Raw genomic sequence first — 23,400 nt, 5'->3', positions numbered from 1 at the left:
AATTAGAGAGAAACATTCTCAGAAACCACTTTGTGATGTGTGAGTTCCACTCAATGAGTTTAACCTTTCTTTTCATAGAGCAGTTTGGAAACACTCTGTTTGTAAAGTCTGCAAGTGGATATTTGGACCTCCTTGAAGATTTCGTTGGAAGCGGGATTTCTTCATCTAATGCTAGACCGAAGAATTCTCAGTAACTTCTTTGGGTTGCTTGTGTTCAACTCACAGAGTTGAACCTTCCTTTAGACAGAGCAGATTTGAAACCCTCTTTTATTGGAATTTGCTAGTGGAAATTTAAAGCGATTTCGGGCCAGCCGTAGAAAAGGAAATATCTTCATATAAAAACTAGAGGGAATCATTCTCAGAAACCACTTTGTGATGTGTGCGTTCCACTAACAGAGTTTAACCTCTCTTTTCATAGAGCAGTTTGGAAACACTCTGTTTGTAAAGTCTGCAAATGGATATTTGTGCTTCTTTGAGGATTTCGTTGGAAGAGGGATTTCTTCATCTAATGCTACACAGAAGAATTCTCAGTAACTTCTTTGATTTGTATGTGTTCATCTAACAGAGTTGATCCTTTCTTTAGACAGAGCACATTTGAAAACCTCTTTTTGTGGAATTTGCAAGTGTACATTTCAAGCGATTTCGGGCCAACGGTAGAAAAGGAAATCACTTCACATAAAATCTAGAGGGAATCATTCTCAGAAACGACGTTGGGATGTGTGCGTTCCACTCACAGAGTTTAACCTTTCTTTTCATAGAGCAGTTTGGAAACACTCTGTTTGTAAAGTAGGCAAGTGGATATTGTTAGCTCTTTGAGGATTTCGTTGGAAGAGTGATTTCTTCATTTGATGATACACAGAAGAATTCTCAGTAACTTCTACGATTTGCATGTGTTCATCTCACAGAGTTGAACCTTCCTTTAGACAGAGCACATTTGAAAACCTCTTTTTGTGGAATTTGCAAGTGGAGATTTCAAGCGCTATGTGGCCAACCGTAGAAAAGAAAATATCTTCATATATAAACTAGAGGGAATCATTCTCAGAAACTACGTTGTGATGTGTGAGTTCCACTCAAAGAGCTTAACCTTTCTTTTCATAGAGCAGTTTGGAAACACTCTGTTTGTAAACTCTGCAAGTGGATATTTGGACCTCCCTGAGGATTTCGTTGGAAGCGGGATTTCTTCATCTAATGCTACACAGAAGAATTCTCAGTAACTTCTACGATTTGCATGTGTTCAACTAACAGACATGAACGTTCGTTTAGACAGAGCACATTTGAAAACCTCTTCTTGTGGAATTTGAAAGTGGAGATTTCAAGCTCATTGGGGACAATGGTAGAAATGGAAATATCCTCACATAAAAACTAGAGAGAATCATTCTCAGAAACCGCTTTGTGATGTGTGAGTTCCACTCACAGAGTTTAACCTTTCTTTTCATAGAACAGTTTGGAAACACTCTGTTTGTAAAGTCTGCAAGTGGATATTTGGGCCTCTTTGTGGATTTCGTTGGAAGCGGGATTTCATCATCTAATGCTACACAGAAGAATTCTCAGTAGCTTCTACGATTTTCATGTGTTCAACTAACAGAGTAGAACCTTACTTTAGACAGAGCACATTTGAAAACCTCTTTTTGTGGAATTTGCAAGTGGAGGTTTCAAGCGCCTTGGGGCCAACGGTAGAAAAGGAAATATCCTCCTATAAAAACTAGAGAGAATCATTCTCAGAAACCACTTTGTGATATGTGCGTTCCACTCATGGAGTTAAACCTTTCTTTTCATAGAGCAGTTTGGAAACACTCTGTTTGTAAAGTGTGCAAGTGGATATTTGGACCTCCCTGAGGATTTCGTTGGAAACGGGATTTCTTCATCTAATGCTAGACAGAAGAATTCTCAGTAACTTCTTTGGGTTGCGTGTGTTCAACTCACAGAGTTGAACCTTCCTTTAGACAGAGCACATATGAAAACCTCTTTTATTGGAATTTGCAAGTGGAGATTTCAAGCGATTTCGGGCCAACGATAAAAAAGGAAATATCTTCATATAAAAACTAGAGGGAATCATTCTCAGAAACCACGTTGTGATGTGTGAGTTCCACTCACAGAGTTTAACTTTTCTTTTCATAGAGGAGTTTGGAAACACTCTGTTTGTAATGTCTGCAAGTGGATATTTGGGCCTCCTTGGGGATTTCGTTGGAAGCGGGATTTCTTCATATAATGCTACACAGAAGAATTCTCAGTAACTTCTTTGGTTTGTATGTGTTCAACTAAGAGAGTTGAACCTTCCTTTAGACTGACCACATTTGAAAACCTCTTTTTGTGGAATTTGCAAGTAGAGATTTCAAGCGCTTTGGTGCCAAGGGTAGAAAAGGAAATATCCTCGTATAAAAACTAGAGAGAATCATTCTCAGAAACCACTTTGTGATGTGTGCGCTCCACTCACAGAGTTTAACCTTTCTTTTCATAGAGCAGTTTGGAAACACTCTGTTTGTAAAGTCTGCAAGTGGATATTTGGACCTCCTTGAGGATTTCTTTGGAAGCGGGATTTCTTCATCTAATGCTAGACAGAAGAATTCTCATTAACTTCTTTGGGTTGCATGTGTTCAACTAAGAGAGTTGAACCTTCCTTTAGACAGAGCAGATTTGACACCCTCTATTTGTGGAATTTGCAAGTGGAGATTTCAAGAGATTTCGGGCCAATGGTAGAAAAAGAAATATCTTCATATAAAAACTAGAGGGAATCATTCTCAGAAACCACTTTGTGATATGTGAGTTCCACTCACAGAGTTTAACCTTTCTTTTCATAGAACAGTTAGGAAACACTCTGTTTGTAAAGTCTGCAAGTGGATATTTGGGACTCTTTGAGGATTTCGTTGGAAGCGGGATTTCGTCATTTAATGCTACACAGAAGAATTCTCAGTAACTTCTACGATTTGCGTGTGCTCAGCTAACAGAGTTGAACCTTCCTTTAGAGAGAGCACATTTGTAAACCTGTTTTTGTGGAATTTGCAAGTGGACATTTCAAGCGCTTTGGGGCCAACGGTAGAAAAGGAAATATCCTCGTATAAAACTAGAGAGAATCATTCTCAGAAACCTCTCTGTGATGTGTGCATTCCACTCACAGAGTTTAACCTTTCTTTTCAGAGAGCAGTTTGGAAACACTCTGTTTTTAAAGTCTGCAAGTGGATATTTGGACCTCTTTGAGGATTTCGTTGGAAGCGGAATTTCTTCATCTAATGCTACGCAGCAGAATTCTTCGTTACTTCTACGATTTGCATGTGTTCATCTAACAGAGTTGAACCATCGTTTAGACAGAGCACATTTGAAAACCTCTTTTTGTAGAATTTGCAAGTGGAGATTCCAAGCGCTTTTGGGGCCAACTGTAGAGAATGAAATATCTTCATATAAAAGCTAGAGGGAATCATTCTCAGAAACCACTTTGTGATGTGTGCATTCCAGTCATAGAGTTTAACCTTTCTTTTCATAGAACAGTTTGGAAACACTCTGTTTGTAAAGTCTGCAAGTGGATAATTGGGCCTCTTTGTGGATTTCGTTGGAAGCAGGATTTGTTCATCTAATGCTGCACAGAAGAATTCTCAGTAACTTCTTCGATTTGTATGTGTTCATCTAACAGAGTTGAACCTTCCTTTAGACAGAGGACATTTGAAAACCTCTTTTTGTGGAATTTTCAAGGGACATTTCAAGTGATTTCGGGCCAGCGGTAGAAAAGGAAATAACTTCACATAAAAACTAGAGGGAATCATTCTCAGAAACCAGGTTGTGATGTGTGCGTTCCACTCACAGAGTTTAACCTTTCTTTTCATAGAGCAGTTTGGAAACACTCTGTATGTAAAGTCTGCAAGTGGATATTTGGACCACTTTGAGGATTTCTTTGGAAGCGTGATTTCTTCATCTAATGCTACACAGAAGAATTCTCACTAACTTCTACGATTTGGATGTGTTCAACTAAGAGAGTTGAACGTTCCTTTAGACAGAGCAGATATGAAACCCTCTTTTATTGCAATTTCCAAGTGGAGATTTCAAGCGATTTCGGGCCAACGGTAGAAAATGAAATATCTTCATATAAAAACTAGAGGGAATCATTTTCAGAAACCACTTTGTGATGTGTGCGTTCCACTCACAGAGTTTAACCTTTCTTTTCATAGAACAGTTTGGAAACACTCTGTTTGTAAAATCTGCAAGTGGATATTTGGGCCTCTTTCGGGATTTCGTTGGAAGCGGGATTTCTTCATCTAATGCTACACAGAAGAATTCTCAGTAACTTCTTCGATTTGTATGTGTTCATCTAACAGAGTTGAACCTTCCTTTAGACAGAGGACATTTGAAAACCTCTTTTTTGTGGAATTTGCAAGTGGACATTTCAATCGATTTCGGGCCAGCGGTAGAAAAGGAAATAACTTCACATAAAAACTAGAGGGAATCATTCTCAGAAAGCACGTTGTGATGTGTGAATTCCACTCACAGAGTTTAACCTTTCTTTTCATAGAGCAGTTTGGAAACACTCTGTTTGTAAAGTCTGCAAGTGGATATTTGGACCACTTTGAGGATTTCCTTGGAAGCGTGATTTCTTCCTCTAATGCTACCCAGAAGAATTCTCACTAACTTCTACGATTTGGATGTGTTCAACTAAGAGAGTTGAACGTTCCTTTAGACAGAGCAGATTTGAAACCCTCTTTAGTGGAATTTGCAAGAGGAGATTTCAAGCGATTTCGGGCCAACGGTAGAAAAGGAAATATCTTCATATAAAAACTATAGGGAATCATTCTCAGAAACCACTTTGTGATGTGTGAGTTCCACTCACAGAGTTTAACCTTTCTTTTCATAGAACACTTTGGAAACACTCCTTTTGTAAAGACTGCAAGTGGATATTTGGGCTTCTCTGAGGATTTCGCTGGAAGCGGGATTTCATCATCTAATGCTACACAGAAGAATTCTCAGTGGCTTCTACGATTTGCTTGTGTTCAACTAACTGAGTTGAACCTTCCTTTAGACAGAGCACATTTGAAAACCTCTTCTTGTGGAATGTGCAAGCGGAGATTTCAAGTGCTTCGGTGCCAATGGTTGAAAAGGAAATATCCTCGTATAAAAACTAGAGAGAATCATTCTCAGAAAGCATGTTGTGATGTGTGCGTTTCACTCACAGAGTTAAACCTTTCTTTTCATAGAGCAGTTTGGAAACACTCTGTTTGTAAAGTCTGCAAGTGGATATTTGGACCTCCCTGAGGATCTCGTTGGAAGCGGGATTTCTTCATCTAATGCTAGACAGAAGAATTCTCAGTAACTTCTTTAGGTTACGTGAGTTCAACTCACAGAGTTGAACCTTCCTTTAGACAGAGCAGATATGAAACCCTCTTTTATTGGAATTTGCAAGTGGAGATTTCAAGCGATTCGGGGCCAACCGTAGAAAAGGAAATATCCTCGTATAAAAACTAGAGAGAATCATTCTCAGAAACCACTTTGTGATGTGTGAGTTCTACTCACAGAGTTTAACCTTTCTTTTCATAGAGCAGTTTGGAAGCACTCTGTTTGTAAAGTCTGCAAGTGGATATTTGGACCTCCTTGAAGATTTCGTTGGAAGCGGGATTTCTTCATCTAATGCTAGACAGAAGAATTCTCAGTAACTGCTTTGGGTTGTGTGTGTTCAAGTCACAGAGTTGAACCTTCCTTTAGACAGAGCAGGTTTGAAACCCTCTTTTGTAGTAATTTGCTTGTGGAGATTTCAAGCGATTTCGGGCCAACGGTAGAAAAGGAAATATCTTCATATAAAAACTAGAGGGAATCATTCTCAGAAACCACTTTGTGATGTGTGCGTTCCACTCACGGAGTTTAACCTTTCTTTTCATAGAGCAGTTTGGAAACACTCTGTTTGTAAAGTTTGCAAGTGGATATTTGGACCTCTTTGAGGATTTCGTTGGAAGCGTGATTTCTTCATCTAATGCTACACAGAAGAATTCTCAGTAACTTCTACGATTTGCATGTGTTCAACTAACAGACATGAACGTTCGTTTAGACAGAGCACATTTGAAAACCTCTTTTTGTGGAATTTGAAAGTGGAGATTTCAAGCTCTTTGGGGACAATGGTAGAAATGGAAATATCCTCACATAAAAACTAGAGAGAATCATTCTCAGAAACCACTTTGTGATGTGTGAGTTCCACTCACAGAGTTTTACCTTTCTTTTCATAGAACAGTTTGGAAACACTCTGTTTGTAAAGTCTGCAAGTGGATATTTGGACCTCTTTGAGGATTTCGTTGGTAGCGGGATTTCTTCATCTGATGCTACACAGAAGAATTCTCAGTAACTTCTTTGGGTTGCGTGTGTTCAACTCCATAGTTGATCCTTTCTTTAGACAGAGCAGATTTGAAACCCTCTTTTATTGGAATTTGCAAGTTGAGATTTCAAGCGATTTCGGGCCAATGGTAGAAAAGGAAATATCTTCATATAAAAACTAGAGGCAATCATTCTCAGAAACCACTTTGCGAAATGTGCGTTCCACTCACATTGTTTAACCTTTCTTTTCATAGAGCAGTTTGGAAACACTGTTTGTAAAGTCTGCAAGCGGATATTTGGGCCTCTTTGGGGATTTCGTTGGAAGTGGGATTTCTTCATCTAATGCTACACAGAAGAATTCTCAGTAACTTCTTCGATTTGTATGTGTTCATCTAACAGAGTTGAACCTTCCTTTAGACAGAGGACATTTGAAAACCTCTTTTTGTGGAATTTGCAAGTGGAGATTTCAAGCGCTTTGGGGCCAACCGTAGAAAAGGAAATATCCTCGTATAAAAAATTAGAGAGAATCATTCTCAGAAACCACTTTGTGATGTGTGAGTTCCACTCACAGAGTTAAGTCTTTCTTTTCATAGAGCAGTTTGGAAACACTCTGTTTGTAAAGTCTGCAAGTGGATATTTGGACCTCCTTGAGGATTTCGTTGGAAGCAGGATTTCTTCATCTAATGCTAGACAGAAGAATTCTCTATAACTTCTTTGGGCTGCGTGTGTTTAACTCACAGAGTTGAACCTTCCTTTAGACAGAGCACATTTTAAAACCTCTTTTTGTGGAATTTTCAAGTTGAGATTTCAAGCGCTTTGGGGCCAACGGAAGAAAAGGAAATATCCTCGTATAAAAACAAGAGAGAATCATTCTCAGAAACCACTTTGTGATGTGTGCGTTCCACTCACAGAGTTTTACCTTTGTTTTCATAGAGCAGTTTGGAAACACTCTGTTTGTAAAGTCTGCAAGTGGATATTTGGGCCTCTTTGGGGATTTCGTTGGAAGTGGGATTTCTTCATCTAATGCTACACAGAAGAATTCTCAGTAACTTCTTCGATTTGTATGTGTTCATCTAACAGAGTTGAACCTTCCTTTAGACAGAGGACATTTGAAAACCCCTTTTTGTGGAATTTGCAAGTGGAGATTTCAAGCGCTTTGGGGCCAACCGTAGAAAAGGAAATATCCTCGTATAAAAAATTAGAGAGAATCATTCTCAGAAACCACTTTGTGATGTGTGAGTTCCACTCACAGAGTTAAGCCTTTCTTTTCATAGAGCAGTTTGGAAACACTCTGTTTGTAAAGTCTGCAAGTGGATATTTGGACCTCCTTGAGGATTTCGTTGGAAGCAGGATTTCTTCATCTAATGCTAGACAGAAGAATTTTCAGTAACTTCTTTGGGTTGCGTCTGTTCCACTCTCAGAGTTGAACCTTCCTCTAGAAAGAGCAGATTTGAAACCCTCTTTGTGTGGAATTTGCAAGTGGAGATTTCAAGCGATTTCGGGCCAACGGTAGAAAAGGAAATATCTTCATATAAAAACTAGAGGGAATCATTCTCAGAAACCACTTTGTGATGTGTGCGTTCCACTCACAGAGTTTAACCTTTCTTTTCATAGAAGAGTTTGAAAACTCTCTGTTTGTAAACTCTGCAAGTGGATTTTTGGGCCTCTTTGGGGATTTCGTTGGAAGCGGGATTTCTTCATCTAATGCTACACAGAAGAATTCGCAGTAACTTCTTTGACTTGTATGTGTTCATCTAACAGAGTTGAACCTTCCTTTAGACAGAGGACATTTGAAAACCTCTTTTTGCGGAATTTTCAAGTGGACATTTCAAGCGATTTCGGGCCAGCGGTAGAGAAGGAAATAACTTCACATAAAAACTAGAGGGAATCATTCTCAGAAACCACGTTGTGTTGTGTGCGTTCCACTCACCGAGTTTAACCTTTCTTTTCATAGAGCAGTTTGGAAACACTCTGTTTGTAAAGTGTGCAAGTGGATATTTGGACCTCTTTGAGGATTTCGTTGGAAGCGTGATTTCTTCATCTAATGCTACACAGAAGAATTCTCAGTAACTTCTATGATTTACATGTGTTCAACTAAGAGAGTTGAACCTTCCTTTAGACAGAGAACATTTGAAAACCTCTTTTTGTGGAATTTGCAAGTGGAGATTTCAAGCGCTTTCTGGCTAATGGTAGAAAAGGAAATATCCTCGTATAAAAACTAGAGAGAATCATTCTCAGAAACCACATTGTGATGTGTGCGTTCCACTCACAGAGTTTAACCTTTATTTTCATAGAGCAGTTTGGATACTCTCTGTTTGTAAAGTCTGCAAGTGGATATTTGGACCTCCCTGAGGATTTCGTTGGAAGCTGGATTTCTTCATCTAATGCTAGACAGAAGAATTCTCAGTAACTTCTTTGGGTTGCGTGTGTTCAACACACAGAGGTGAACCTTCCTTTAGACAGAACAGATTTGAAAACCTCTTTTATTGGAATTTGCTAGTGGAGATTTCAAGTGATTTCGGGCCAACGGTAGAGAAGGAAATATCTTCATATAAAAACTAGAGGGAATCATTCTCAGAAACCACTTTGTGATGAGTGCGTTCCACTCACAGAGTTTAACCTTTCTTTTCATAGAGCAGTTTGGAAACACTCTGTTTGTAAAGTCTGCAAGTGGATATTTGGACCGACTTGAGCATTTCGTTGGAAGGGGAATTTCTTCATCTAATGCTACACAGAAGAATTCTTAGCAACTTCTACGATTTGCATGTGTTCAACTAACAGAGTTGAACCTTCGTTTAGACAGAGCACATTTGAAAACCTCTTTTTGTGGAATTTGCAAGTGGAGGTTTCAAGCGCCTTGGGGCCAACGGTAGAAAAGGAAATATCCTCGTATAAAAACTAGAGAGAATCATTCTCAGAAACCACTTTGTGATATGTGCGTTCCACTCACAGAGTTAAACCTTTCTTTTCATAGAGCAGTTTGGAAACACTCTGTTTGTAAGGTGTGCAAGTGGATATTTGGACCTCCCTGAGGATTTCATTGGAAGCGGGATTTCTTCATCTAATGCTAGACAGAAGAATTCTCAGTAAGTTCTTTGGGTTGCGTGTGTTCAACTCACCGAGTTGAACCTTCCTTTAGAAATAGCAGATATGAAGCCCTCTTTTATTGGAATTTCAAGTGGAGATTTCAAGCGATTTCGGGCCAACGGTAGAAAAGGAAATATCTTCATATAAAAACTAGAGGGAATCATTCTCAGAAACCACTTTGTGATGTGTGCGTTCCACTCACAGAGTTTAACCTTTCTTTTCATAGAGCAGTTTGGAAACACTCTGTTTGTAAAGTCTGCAAGTGGATATTTGGGCCTCTTTGAGATTTTCGTTGGAAGCGTGATTTCTTCATCTAATGCTACACAGAAGAATTATCAGTAACTTTTACAATTTGCCTGTGTTCAACTAACAGAGTTGAACCTTCCTTTAGACAGAGCAGATTTGAAAACCTCTTTTTGTGGAATTTGCAAGTGGAGATTTCAAGCGCTTCGGGGCCAACGGTAGAAACGGAAAGATCCTCGTATAAAAACTGGAGAGAATCATTCTCAGAAACCACTTTGTGATGTGTGAGTTCCACTCACAGAGTTTAACCTTTCTTTTCATAGAACAGTTTGGAAACACTCTGTTTGTAAAGTCTGCAAGTGGATATTTGGGGCTCTTTGAGGATTTCGTTGGAAGCTGGATTTCATCATCTAACGCTACACAGAAGAATTCTCAGCAGCTTTTATGATTTGCGTGTGTTCAACTAAGAGAGTTGAACCTTCCTTTAGACAGAGCACATTTGAAAACCTCTTTTTGTGGAATTTGCAAGTGGAGATTTCAAGCGCTTCGGGGCCAATGGCAGAAAAGGAAATATCCTCGTATAAAAACTAGAGAGAATCATTCTCAGAAACCACGTTGTGATGTGTGCGTTCCACTCACAGAGTTTAACCTTTCTTTTCATAGAGCAGTTTGGAAACACTCTGTTTGTAAAGTCTGCAAGTGGATATTTGGACCTCCGTGAGGATTTCGTTGGAAGCGGGATTTCTTCATCTAATGCTAGACAGAAGAATTCTCATTAACTTCTTTGGGTTGCATGTGTTCAACTAAGAGAGTTGAACCTTCCTTTAGACAGAGCAGATTTGACACCCTCTATTTGTGGAATTTGCAAGTGGAGATTTCAAGAGATTTCGGGCCAATGGTAGAAAAAGAAATATCTTCATATAAAAACTAGAGGGAATCATTCTCAGAAACCACTTTGTGATATGTGAGTTCCACTCACAGAGTTTAACCTTTCTTTTCATAGAACAGTTAGGAAACACTCTGTTTGTAAAGTCTGCAAGTGGATATTTGGGACTCTTTGAGGATTTCGTTGGAAGCGGGATTTCGTCATTTAATGCTACACAGAAGAATTCTCAGTAACTTCTACGATTTGCGTGTGCTCAGCTAACAGAGTTGAACCTTCCTTTAGAGAGAGCACATTTGTAAACCTGTTTTTGTGGAATTTGCAAGTGGACATTTCAAGCGCTTTGGGGCCAACGGTAGAAAAGGAAATATCCTCGTATAAAACTAGAGAGAATCATTCTCAGAAACCTCTCTGTGATGTGTGCATTCCACTCACAGAGTTTAACCTTTCTTTTCAGAGAGCAGTTTGGAAACACTCTGTTTTTAAAGTCTGCAAGTGGATATTTGGACCTCTTTGAGGATTTCGTTGGAAGCGGAATTTCTTCATCTAATGCTACGCAGCAGAATTCTTCGTTACTTCTACGATTTGCATGTGTTCATCTAACAGAGTTGAACCATCGTTTAGACAGAGCACATTTGAAAACCTCTTTTTGTAGAATTTGCAAGTGGAGATTCCAAGCGCTTTTGGGGCCAACTGTAGAGAATGAAATATCTTCATATAAAAGCTAGAGGGAATCATTCTCAGAAACCACTTTGTGATGTGTGCATTCCAGTCATAGAGTTTAACCTTTCTTTTCATAGAACAGTTTGGAAACACTCTGTTTGTAAAGTCTGCAAGTGGATAATTGGGCCTCTTTGTGGATTTCGTTGGAAGCAGGATTTGTTCATCTAATGCTGCACAGAAGAATTCTCAGTAACTTCTTCGATTTGTATGTGTTCATCTAACAGAGTTGAACCTTCCTTTAGACAGAGGACATTTGAAAACCTCTTTTTGTGGAATTTTCAAGGGACATTTCAAGTGATTTCGGGCCAGCGGTAGAAAAGGAAATAACTTCACATAAAAACTAGAGGGAATCATTCTCAGAAACCAGGTTGTGATGTGTGCGTTCCACTCACAGAGTTTAACCTTTCTTTTCATAGAGCAGTTTGGAAACACTCTGTATGTAAAGTCTGCAAGTGGATATTTGGACCACTTTGAGGATTTCTTTGGAAGCGTGATTTCTTCATCTAATGCTACACAGAAGAATTCTCACTAACTTCTACGATTTGGATGTGTTCAACTAAGAGAGTTGAACGTTCCTTTAGACAGAGCAGATATGAAACCCTCTTTTATTGCAATTTCCAAGTGGAGATTTCAAGCGATTTCGGGCCAACGGTAGAAAATGAAATATCTTCATATAAAAACTAGAGGGAATCATTTTCAGAAACCACTTTGTGATGTGTGCGTTCCACTCACAGAGTTTAACCTTTCTTTTCATAGAACAGTTTGGAAACACTCTGTTTGTAAAATCTGCAAGTGGATATTTGGGCCTCTTTCGGGATTTCGTTGGAAGCGGGATTTCTTCATCTAATGCTACACAGAAGAATTCTCAGTAACTTCTTCGATTTGTATGTGTTCATCTAACAGAGTTGAACCTTCCTTTAGACAGAGGACATTTGAAAACCTCTTTTTTGTGGAATTTGCAAGTGGACATTTCAATCGATTTCGGGCCAGCGGTAGAAAAGGAAATAACTTCACATAAAAACTAGAGGGAATCATTCTCAGAAAGCACGTTGTGATGTGTGAATTCCACTCACAGAGTTTAACCTTTCTTTTCATAGAGCAGTTTGGAAACACTCTGTTTGTAAAGTCTGCAAGTGGATATTTGGACCACTTTGAGGATTTCCTTGGAAGCGTGATTTCTTCCTCTAATGCTACCCAGAAGAATTCTCACTAACTTCTACGATTTGGATGTGTTCAACTAAGAGAGTTGAACGTTCCTTTAGACAGAGCAGATTTGAAACCCTCTTTAGTGGAATTTGCAAGAGGAGATTTCAAGCGATTTCGGGCCAACGGTAGAAAAGGAAATATCTTCATATAAAAACTATAGGGAATCATTCTCAGAAACCACTTTGTGATGTGTGAGTTCCACTCACAGAGTTTAACCTTTCTTTTCATAGAACACTTTGGAAACACTCCTTTTGTAAAGACTGCAAGTGGATATTTGGGCTTCTCTGAGGATTTCGCTGGAAGCGGGATTTCATCATCTAATGCTACACAGAAGAATTCTCAGTGGCTTCTACGATTTGCTTGTGTTCAACTAACTGAGTTGAACCTTCCTTTAGACAGAGCACATTTGAAAACCTCTTCTTGTGGAATGTGCAAGCGGAGATTTCAAGTGCTTCGGTGCCAATGGTTGAAAAGGAAATATCCTCGTATAAAAACTAGAGAGAATCATTCTCAGAAAGCATGTTGTGATGTGTGCGTTTCACTCACAGAGTTAAACCTTTCTTTTCATAGAGCAGTTTGGAAACACTCTGTTTGTAAAGTCTGCAAGTGGATATTTGGACCTCCCTGAGGATCTCGTTGGAAGCGGGATTTCTTCATCTAATGCTAGACAGAAGAATTCTCAGTAACTTCTTTAGGTTACGTGAGTTCAACTCACAGAGTTGAACCTTCCTTTAGACAGAGCAGATATGAAACCCTCTTTTATTGGAATTTGCAAGTGGAGATTTCAAGCGATTCGGGGCCAACCGTAGAAAAGGAAATATCCTCGTATAAAAACTAGAGAGAATCATTCTCAGAAACCACTTTGTGATGTGTGAGTTCTACTCACAGAGTTTAACCTTTCTTTTCATAGAGCAGTTTGGAAGCACTCTGTTTGTAAAGTCTGCAAGTGGATATTTGGACCTCCTTGAAGATTTCGTTGGAAGCGGGATTTCTTCATCTAATGCTAGACAGAAGAATTCTCAGTAACTGCTTTGGGTTGTGTGTGTTCAAGTCACAGAGTTGAACCTTCCTTTAGACAGAGCAGGTTTGAAACCCTCTTTTGTAGTAATTTGCTTGTGGAGATTTCAAGCGATTTCGGGCCAACGGTAGAAAAGGAAATATCTTCATATAAAAACTAGAGGGAATCATTCTCAGAAACCACTTTGTGATGTGTGCGTTCCACTCACGGAGTTTAACCTTTCTTTTCATAGAGCAGTTTGGAAACACTCTGTTTGTAAAGTTTGCAAGTGGATATTTGGACCTCTTTGAGGATTTCGTTGGAAGCGTGATTTCTTCATCTAATGCTACACAGAAGAATTCTCAGTAACTTCTACGATTTGCATGTGTTCAACTAACAGACATGAACGTTCGTTTAGACAGAGCACATTTGAAAACCTCTTTTTGTGGAATTTGAAAGTGGAGATTTCAAGCTCTTTGGGGACAATGGTAGAAATGGAAATATCCTCACATAAAAACTAGAGAGAATCATTCTCAGAAACCACTTTGTGATGTGTGAGTTCCACTCACAGAGTTTTACCTTTCTTTTCATAGAACAGTTTGGAAACACTCTGTTTGTAAAGTCTGCAAGTGGATATTTGGACCTCTTTGAGGATTTCGTTGGTAGCGGGATTTCTTCATCTGATGCTACACAGAAGAATTCTCAGTAACTTCTTTGGGTTGCGTGTGTTCAACTCCATAGTTGATCCTTTCTTTAGACAGAGCAGATTTGAAACCCTCTTTTATTGGAATTTGCAAGTTGAGATTTCAAGCGATTTCGGGCCAATGGTAGAAAAGGAAATATCTTCATATAAAAACTAGAGGCAATCATTCTCAGAAACCACTTTGCGAAATGTGCGTTCCACTCACATTGTTTAACCTTTCTTTTCATAGAGCAGTTTGGAAACACTGTTTGTAAAGTCTGCAAGCGGATATTTGGGCCTCTTTGGGGATTTCGTTGGAAGTGGGATTTCTTCATCTAATGCTACACAGAAGAATTCTCAGTAACTTCTTCGATTTGTATGTGTTCATCTAACAGAGTTGAACCTTCCTTTAGACAGAGGACATTTGAAAACCTCTTTTTGTGGAATTTGCAAGTGGAGATTTCAAGCGCTTTGGGGCCAACCGTAGAAAAGGAAATATCCTCGTATAAAAAATTAGAGAGAATCATTCTCAGAAACCACTTTGTGATGTGTGAGTTCCACTCACAGAGTTAAGTCTTTCTTTTCATAGAGCAGTTTGGAAACACTCTGTTTGTAAAGTCTGCAAGTGGATATTTGGACCTCCTTGAGGATTTCGTTGGAAGCAGGATTTCTTCATCTAATGCTAGACAGAAGAATTCTCTATAACTTCTTTGGGCTGCGTGTGTTTAACTCACAGAGTTGAACCTTCCTTTAGACAGAGCACATTTTAAAACCTCTTTTTGTGGAATTTTCAAGTTGAGATTTCAAGCGCTTTGGGGCCAACGGAAGAAAAGGAAATATCCTCGTATAAAAACAAGAGAGAATCATTCTCAGAAACCACTTTGTGATGTGTGCGTTCCACTCACAGAGTTTTACCTTTGTTTTCATAGAGCAGTTTGGAAACACTCTGTTTGTAAAGTCTGCAAGTGGATATTTGGGCCTCTTTGGGGATTTCGTTGGAAGTGGGATTTCTTCATCTAATGCTACACAGAAGAATTCTCAGTAACTTCTTCGATTTGTATGTGTTCATCTAACAGAGTTGAACCTTCCTTTAGACAGAGGACATTTGAAAACCCCTTTTTGTGGAATTTGCAAGTGGAGATTTCAAGCGCTTTGGGGCCAACCGTAGAAAAGGAAATATCCTCGTATAAAAAATTAGAGAGAATCATTCTCAGAAACCACTTTGTGATGTGTGAGTTCCACTCACAGAGTTAAGCCTTTCTTTTCATAGAGCAGTTTGGAAACACTCTGTTTGTAAAGTCTGCAAGTGGATATTTGGACCTCCTTGAGGATTTCGTTGGAAGCAGGATTTCTTCATCTAATGCTAGACAGAAGAATTTTCAGTAACTTCTTTGGGTTGCGTCTGTTCCACTCTCAGAGTTGAACCTTCCTCTAGAAAGAGCAGATTTGAAACCCTCTTTGTGTGGAATTTGCAAGTGGAGATTTCAAGCGATTTCGGGCCAACGGTAGAAAAGGAAATATCTTCATATAAAAACTAGAGGGAATCATTCTCAGAAACCACTTTGTGATGTGTGCGTTCCACTCACAGAGTTTAACCTTTCTTTTCATAGAAGAGTTTGAAAACTCTCTGTTTGTAAACTCTGCAAGTGGATTTTTGGGCCTCTTTGGGGATTTCGTTGGAAGCGGGATTTCTTCATCTAATGCTACACAGAAGAATTCGCAGTAACTTCTTTGACTTGTATGTGTTCATCTAACAGAGTTGAACCTTCCTTTAGACAGAGGACATTTGAAAACCTCTTTTTGCGGAATTTTCAAGTGGACATTTCAAGCGATTTCGGGCCAGCGGTAGAGAAGGAAATAACTTCACATAAAAACTAGAGGGAATCATTCTCAGAAACCACGTTGTGTTGTGTGCGTTCCACTCACCGAGTTTAACCTTTCTTTTCATAGAGCAGTTTGGAAACACTCTGTTTGTAAAGTGTGCAAGTGGATATTTGGACCTCTTTGAGGATTTCGTTGGAAGCGTGATTTCTTCATCTAATGCTACACAGAAGAATTCTCAGTAACTTCTATGATTTACATGTGTTCAACTAAGAGAGTTGAACCTTCCTTTAGACAGAGAACATTTGAAAACCTCTTTTTGTGGAATTTGCAAGTGGAGATTTCAAGCGCTTTCTGGCTAATGGTAGAAAAGGAAATATCCTCGTATAAAAACTAGAGAGAATCATTCTCAGAAACCACATTGTGATGTGTGCGTTCCACTCACAGAGTTTAACCTTTATTTTCATAGAGCAGTTTGGATACTCTCTGTTTGTAAAGTCTGCAAGTGGATATTTGGACCTCCCTGAGGATTTCGTTGGAAGCTGGATTTCTTCATCTAATGCTAGACAGAAGAATTCTCAGTAACTTCTTTGGGTTGCGTGTGTTCAACACACAGAGGTGAACCTTCCTTTAGACAGAACAGATTTGAAAACCTCTTTTATTGGAATTTGCTAGTGGAGATTTCAAGTGATTTCGGGCCAACGGTAGAGAAGGAAATATCTTCATATAAAAACTAGAGGGAATCATTCTCAGAAACCACTTTGTGATGAGTGCGTTCCACTCACAGAGTTTAACCTTTCTTTTCATAGAGCAGTTTGGAAACACTCTGTTTGTAAAGTCTGCAAGTGGATATTTGGACCGACTTGAGCATTTCGTTGGAAGGGGAATTTCTTCATCTAATGCTACACAGAAGAATTCTTAGCAACTTCTACGATTTGCATGTGTTCAACTAACAGAGTTGAACCTTCGTTTAGACAGAGCACATTTGAAAACCTCTTTTTGTGGAATTTGCAAGTGGAGGTTTCAAGCGCCTTGGGGCCAACGGTAGAAAAGGAAATATCCTCGTATAAAAACTAGAGAGAATCATTCTCAGAAACCACTTTGTGATATGTGCGTTCCACTCACAGAGTTAAACCTTTCTTTTCATAGAGCAGTTTGGAAACACTCTGTTTGTAAGGTGTGCAAGTGGATATTTGGACCTCCCTGAGGATTTCATTGGAAGCGGGATTTCTTCATCTAATGCTAGACAGAAGAATTCTCAGTAAGTTCTTTGGGTTGCGTGTGTTCAACTCACCGAGTTGAACCTTCCTTTAGAAATAGCAGATATGAAGCCCTCTTTTATTGGAATTTCAAGTGGAGATTTCAAGCGATTTCGGGCCAACGGTAGAAAAGGAAATATCTTCATATAAAAACTAGAGGGAATCATTCTCAGAAACCACTTTGTGATGTGTGCGTTCCACTCACAGAGTTTAACCTTTCTTTTCATAGAGCAGTTTGGAAACACTCTGTTTGTAAAGTCTGCAAGTGGATATTTGGGCCTCTTTGAGATTTTCGTTGGAAGCGTGATTTCTTCATCTAATGCTACACAGAAGAATTATCAGTAACTTTTACAATTTGCCTGTGTTCAACTAACAGAGTTGAACCTTCCTTTAGACAGAGCAGATTTGAAAACCTCTTTTTGTGGAATTTGCAAGTGGAGATTTCAAGCGCTTCGGGGCCAACGGTAGAAACGGAAAGATCCTCGTATAAAAACTGGAGAGAATCATTCTCAGAAACCACTTTGTGATGTGTGAGTTCCACTCACAGAGTTTAACCTTTCTTTTCATAGAACAGTTTGGAAACACTCTGTTTGTAAAGTCTGCAAGTGGATATTTGGGGCTCTTTGAGGATTTCGTTGGAAGCTGGATTTCATCATCTAACGCTACACAGAAGAATTCTCAGCAGCTTTTATGATTTGCGTGTGTTCAACTAAGAGAGTTGAACCTTCCTTTAGACAGAGCACATTTGAAAACCTCTTTTTGTGGAATTTGCAAGTGGAGATTTCAAGCGCTTCGGGGCCAATGGCAGAAAAGGAAATATCCTCGTATAAAAACTAGAGAGAATCATTCTCAGAAACCACGTTGTGATGTGTGCGTTCCACTCACAGAGTTTAACCTTTCTTTTCATAGAGCAGTTTGGAAACACTCTGTTTGTAAAGTCTGCAAGTGGATATTTGGACCTCCGTGAGGATTTCGTTGGAAGCGGGATTTCTTCATCTAATGCTAGACAGAAGAATTCTCATTAACTTCTTTGGGTTGCATGTGTTCAACTAAGAGAGTTGAACCTTCCTTTAGACAGAGCAGATTTGACACCCTCTATTTGTGGAATTTGCAAGTGGAGATTTCAAGAGATTTCGGGCCAATGGTAGAAAAAGAAATATCTTCATATAAAAACTAGAGGGAATCATTCTCAGAAACCACTTTGTGATATGTGAGTTCCACTCACAGAGTTTAACCTTTCTTTTCATAGAACAGTTAGGAAACACTCTGTTTGTAAAGTCTGCAAGTGGATATTTGGGACTCTTTGAGGATTTCGTTGGAAGCGGGATTTCGTCATTTAATGCTACACAGAAGAATTCTCAGTAACTTCTACGATTTGCGTGTGCTCAGCTAACAGAGTTGAACCTTCCTTTAGAGAGAGCACATTTGTAAACCTGTTTTTGTGGAATTTGCAAGTGGACATTTCAAGCGCTTTGGGGCCAACGGTAGAAAAGGAAATATCCTCGTATAAAACTAGAGAGAATCATTCTCAGTAACCTCTCTGTGATGTGTGCATTCCACTCACAGAGTTTAACCTTTCTTTTCAGAGAGCAGTTTGGAAACACTCTGTTTTTAAAGTCTGCAAGTGGATATTTGGACCTCTTTGAGGATTTCGTTGGAAGCGGAATTTCTTCATCTAATGCTACGCAGCAGAATTCTTCGTTACTTCTACGATTTGCATGTGTTCATCTAACAGAGTTGAACCATCGTTTAGACAGAGCACATTTGAAAACCTCTTTTTGTAGAATTTGCAAGTGGAGATTCCAAGCGCTTTTGGGGCCAACTGTAGAGAATGAAATATCTTCATATAAAAGCTAGAGGGAATCATTCTCAGAAACCACTTTGTGATGTGTGCATTCCAGTCATAGAGTTTAACCTTTCTTTTCATAGAACAGTTTGGAAACACTCTGTTTGTAAAGTCTGCAAGTGGATAATTGGGCCTCTTTGTGGATTTCGTTGGAAGCAGGATTTGTTCATCTAATGCTGCACAGAAGAATTCTCAGTAACTTCTTCGATTTGTATGTGTTCATCTAACAGAGTTGAACCTTCCTTTAGACAGAGGACATTTGAAAACCTCTTTTTGTGGAATTTTCAAGGGACATTTCAAGTGATTTCGGGCCAGCGGTAGAAAAGGAAATAACTTCACATAAAAACTAGAGGGAATCATTCTCAGAAACCAGGTTGTGATGTGTGCGTTCCACTCACAGAGTTTAACCTTTCTTTTCATAGAGCAGTTTGGAAACACTCTGTATGTAAAGTCTGCAAGTGGATATTTGGACCACTTTGAGGATTTCTTTGGAAGCGTGATTTCTTCATCTAATGCTACACAGAAGAATTCTCACTAACTTCTACGATTTGGATGTGTTCAACTAAGAGAGTTGAACGTTCCTTTAGACAGAGCAGATATGAAACCCTCTTTTATTGCAATTTCCAAGTGGAGATTTCAAGCGATTTCGGGCCAACGGTAGAAAATGAAATATCTTCATATAAAAACTAGAGGGAATCATTTTCAGAAACCACTTTGTGATGTGTGCGTTCCACTCACAGAGTTTAACCTTTCTTTTCATAGAACAGTTTGGAAACACTCTGTTTGTAAAATCTGCAAGTGGATATTTGGGCCTCTTTCGGGATTTCGTTGGAAGCGGGATTTCTTCATCTAATGCTACACAGAAGAATTCTCAGTAACTTCTTCGATTTGTATGTGTTCATCTAACAGAGTTGAACCTTCCTTTAGACAGAGGACATTTGAAAACCTCTTTTTTGTGGAATTTGCAAGTGGACATTTCAATCGATTTCGGGCCAGCGGTAGAAAAGGAAATAACTTCACATAAAAACTAGAGGGAATCATTCTCAGAAAGCACGTTGTGATGTGTGAATTCCACTCACAGAGTTTAACCTTTCTTTTCATAGAGCAGTTTGGAAACACTCTGTTTGTAAAGTCTGCAAGTGGATATTTGGACCACTTTGAGGATTTCCTTGGAAGCGTGATTTCTTCCTCTAATGCTACCCAGAAGAATTCTCACTAACTTCTACGATTTGGATGTGTTCAACTAAGAGAGTTGAACGTTCCTTTAGACAGAGCAGATTTGAAACCCTCTTTAGTGGAATTTGCAAGAGGAGATTTCAAGCGATTTCGGGCCAACGGTAGAAAAGGAAATATCTTCATATAAAAACTATAGGGAATCATTCTCAGAAACCACTTTGTGATGTGTGAGTTCCACTCACAGAGTTTAACCTTTCTTTTCATAGAACACTTTGGAAACACTCCTTTTGTAAAGACTGCAAGTGGATATTTGGGCTTCTCTGAGGATTTCGCTGGAAGCGGGATTTCATCATCTAATGCTACACAGAAGAATTCTCAGTGGCTTCTACGATTTGCTTGTGTTCAACTAACTGAGTTGAACCTTCCTTTAGACAGAGCACATTTGAAAACCTCTTCTTGTGGAATGTGCAAGCGGAGATTTCAAGTGCTTCGGTGCCAATGGTTGAAAAGGAAATATCCTCGTATAAAAACTAGAGAGAATCATTCTCAGAAAGCATGTTGTGATGTGTGCGTTTCACTCACAGAGTTAAACCTTTCTTTTCATAGAGCAGTTTGGAAACACTCTGTTTGTAAAGTCTGCAAGTGGATATTTGGACCTCCCTGAGGATCTCGTTGGAAGCGGGATTTCTTCATCTAATGCTAGACAGAAGAATTCTCAGTAACTTCTTTAGGTTACGTGAGTTCAACTCACAGAGTTGAACCTTCCTTTAGACAGAGCAGATATGAAACCCTCTTTTATTGGAATTTGCAAGTGGAGATTTCAAGCGATTCGGGGCCAACCGTAGAAAAGGAAATATCCTCGTATAAAAACTAGAGAGAATCATTCTCAGAAACCACTTTGTGATGTGTGAGTTCTACTCACAGAGTTTAACCTTTCTTTTCATAGAGCAGTTTGGAAGCACTCTGTTTGTAAAGTCTGCAAGTGGATATTTGGACCTCCTTGAAGATTTCGTTGGAAGCGGGATTTCTTCATCTAATGCTAGACAGAAGAATTCTCAGTAACTGCTTTGGGTTGTGTGTGTTCAAGTCACAGAGTTGAACCTTCCTTTAGACAGAGCAGGTTTGAAACCCTCTTTTGTAGTAATTTGCTTGTGGAGATTTCAAGCGATTTCGGGCCAACGGTAGAAAAGGAAATATCTTCATATAAAAACTAGAGGGAATCATTCTCAGAAACCACTTTGTGATGTGTGCGTTCCACTCACGGAGTTTAACCTTTCTTTTCATAGAGCAGTTTGGAAACACTCTGTTTGTAAAGTTTGCAAGTGGATATTTGGACCTCTTTGAGGATTTCGTTGGAAGCGTGATTTCTTCATCTAATGCTACACAGAAGAATTCTCAGTAACTTCTACGATTTGCATGTGTTCAACTAACAGACATGAACGTTCGTTTAGACAGAGCACATTTGAAAACCTCTTTTTGTGGAATTTGAAAGTGGAGATTTCAAGCTCTTTGGGGACAATGGTAGAAATGGAAATATCCTCACATAAAAACTAGAGAGAATCATTCTCAGAAACCACTTTGTGATGTGTGAGTTCCACTCACAGAGTTTTACCTTTCTTTTCATAGAACAGTTTGGAAACACTGTGTTTGTAAAGTCTGCAAGTGGATATTTGGACCTCTTTGAGGATTTCGTTGGTAGCGGGATTTCTTCATCTGATGCTACACAGAAGAATTCTCAGTAACTTCTTTGGGTTGCGTGTGTTCAACTCCATAGTTGATCCTTTCTTTAGACAGAGCAGATTTGAAACCCTCTTTTATTGGAATTTGCAAGTTGAGATTTCAAGCGATTTCGGGCCAATGGTAGAAAAGGAAATATCTTCATATAAAAACTAGAGGCAATCATTCTCAGAAACCACTTTGCGAAATGTGCGTTCCACTCACATTGTTTAACCTTTCTTTTCATAGAGCAGTTTGGAAACACTGTTTGTAAAGTCTGCAAGCGGATATTTGGGCCTCTTTGGGGATTTCGTTGGAAGTGGGATTTCTTCATCTAATGCTACACAGAAGAATTCTCAGTAACTTCTTCGATTTGTATGTGTTCATCTAACAGAGTTGAACCTTCCTTTAGACAGAGGACATTTGAAAACCTCTTTTTGTGGAATTTGCAAGTGGAGATTTCAAGCGCTTTGGGGCCAACCGTAGAAAAGGAAATATCCTCGTATAAAAAATTAGAGAGAATCATTCTCAGAAACCACTTTGTGATGTGTGAGTTCCACTCACAGAGTTAAGTCTTTCTTTTCATAGAGCAGTTTGGAAACACTCTGTTTGTAAAGTCTGCAAGTGGATATTTGGACCTCCTTGAGGATTTCGTTGGAAGCAGGATTTCTTCATCTAATGCTAGACAGAAGAATTCTCTATAACTTCTTTGGGCTGCGTGTGTTTAACTCACAGAGTTGAACCTTCCTTTAGACAGAGCACATTTTAAAACCTCTTTTTGTGGAATTTTCAAGTTGAGATTTCAAGCGCTTTGGGGCCAACGGAAGAAAAGGAAATATCCTCGTATAAAAACAAGAGAGAATCATTCTCAGAAACCACTTTGTGATGTGTGCGTTCCACTCACAGAGTTTTACCTTTGTTTTCATAGAGCAGTTTGGAAACACTCTGTTTGTAAAGTCTGCAAGTGGATATTTGGGCCTCTTTGGGGATTTCGTTGGAAGTGGGATTTCTTCATCTAATGCTACACAGAAGAATTCTCAGTAACTTCTTCGATTTGTATGTGTTCATCTAACAGAGTTGAACCTTCCTTTAGACAGAGGACATTTGAAAACCCCTTTTTGTGGAATTTGCAAGTGGAGATTTCAAGCGCTTTGGGGCCAACCGTAGAAAAGGAAATATCCTCGTATAAAAAATTAGAGAGAATCATTCTCAGAAACCACTTTGTGATGTGTGAGTTCCACTCACAGAGTTAAGCCTTTCTTTTCATAGAGCAGTTTGGAAACACTCTGTTTGTAAAGTCTGCAAGTGGATATTTGGACCTCCTTGAGGATTTCGTTGGAAGCAGGATTTCTTCATCTAATGCTAGACAGAAGAATTTTCAGTAACTTCTTTGGGTTGCGTCTGTTCCACTCTCAGAGTTGAACCTTCCTCTAGAAAGAGCAGATTTGAAACCCTCTTTGTGTGGAATTTGCAAGTGGA

Source organism: Gorilla gorilla, chromosome 2 (genome assembly GCF_029281585.2).
Source record: "Gorilla gorilla gorilla isolate KB3781 chromosome 2, NHGRI_mGorGor1-v2.1_pri, whole genome shotgun sequence".
Lineage (NCBI taxonomy): Eukaryota > Metazoa > Chordata > Mammalia > Primates > Hominidae > Gorilla > Gorilla gorilla.
This window is presented reverse-complemented; position numbering follows the sequence as displayed.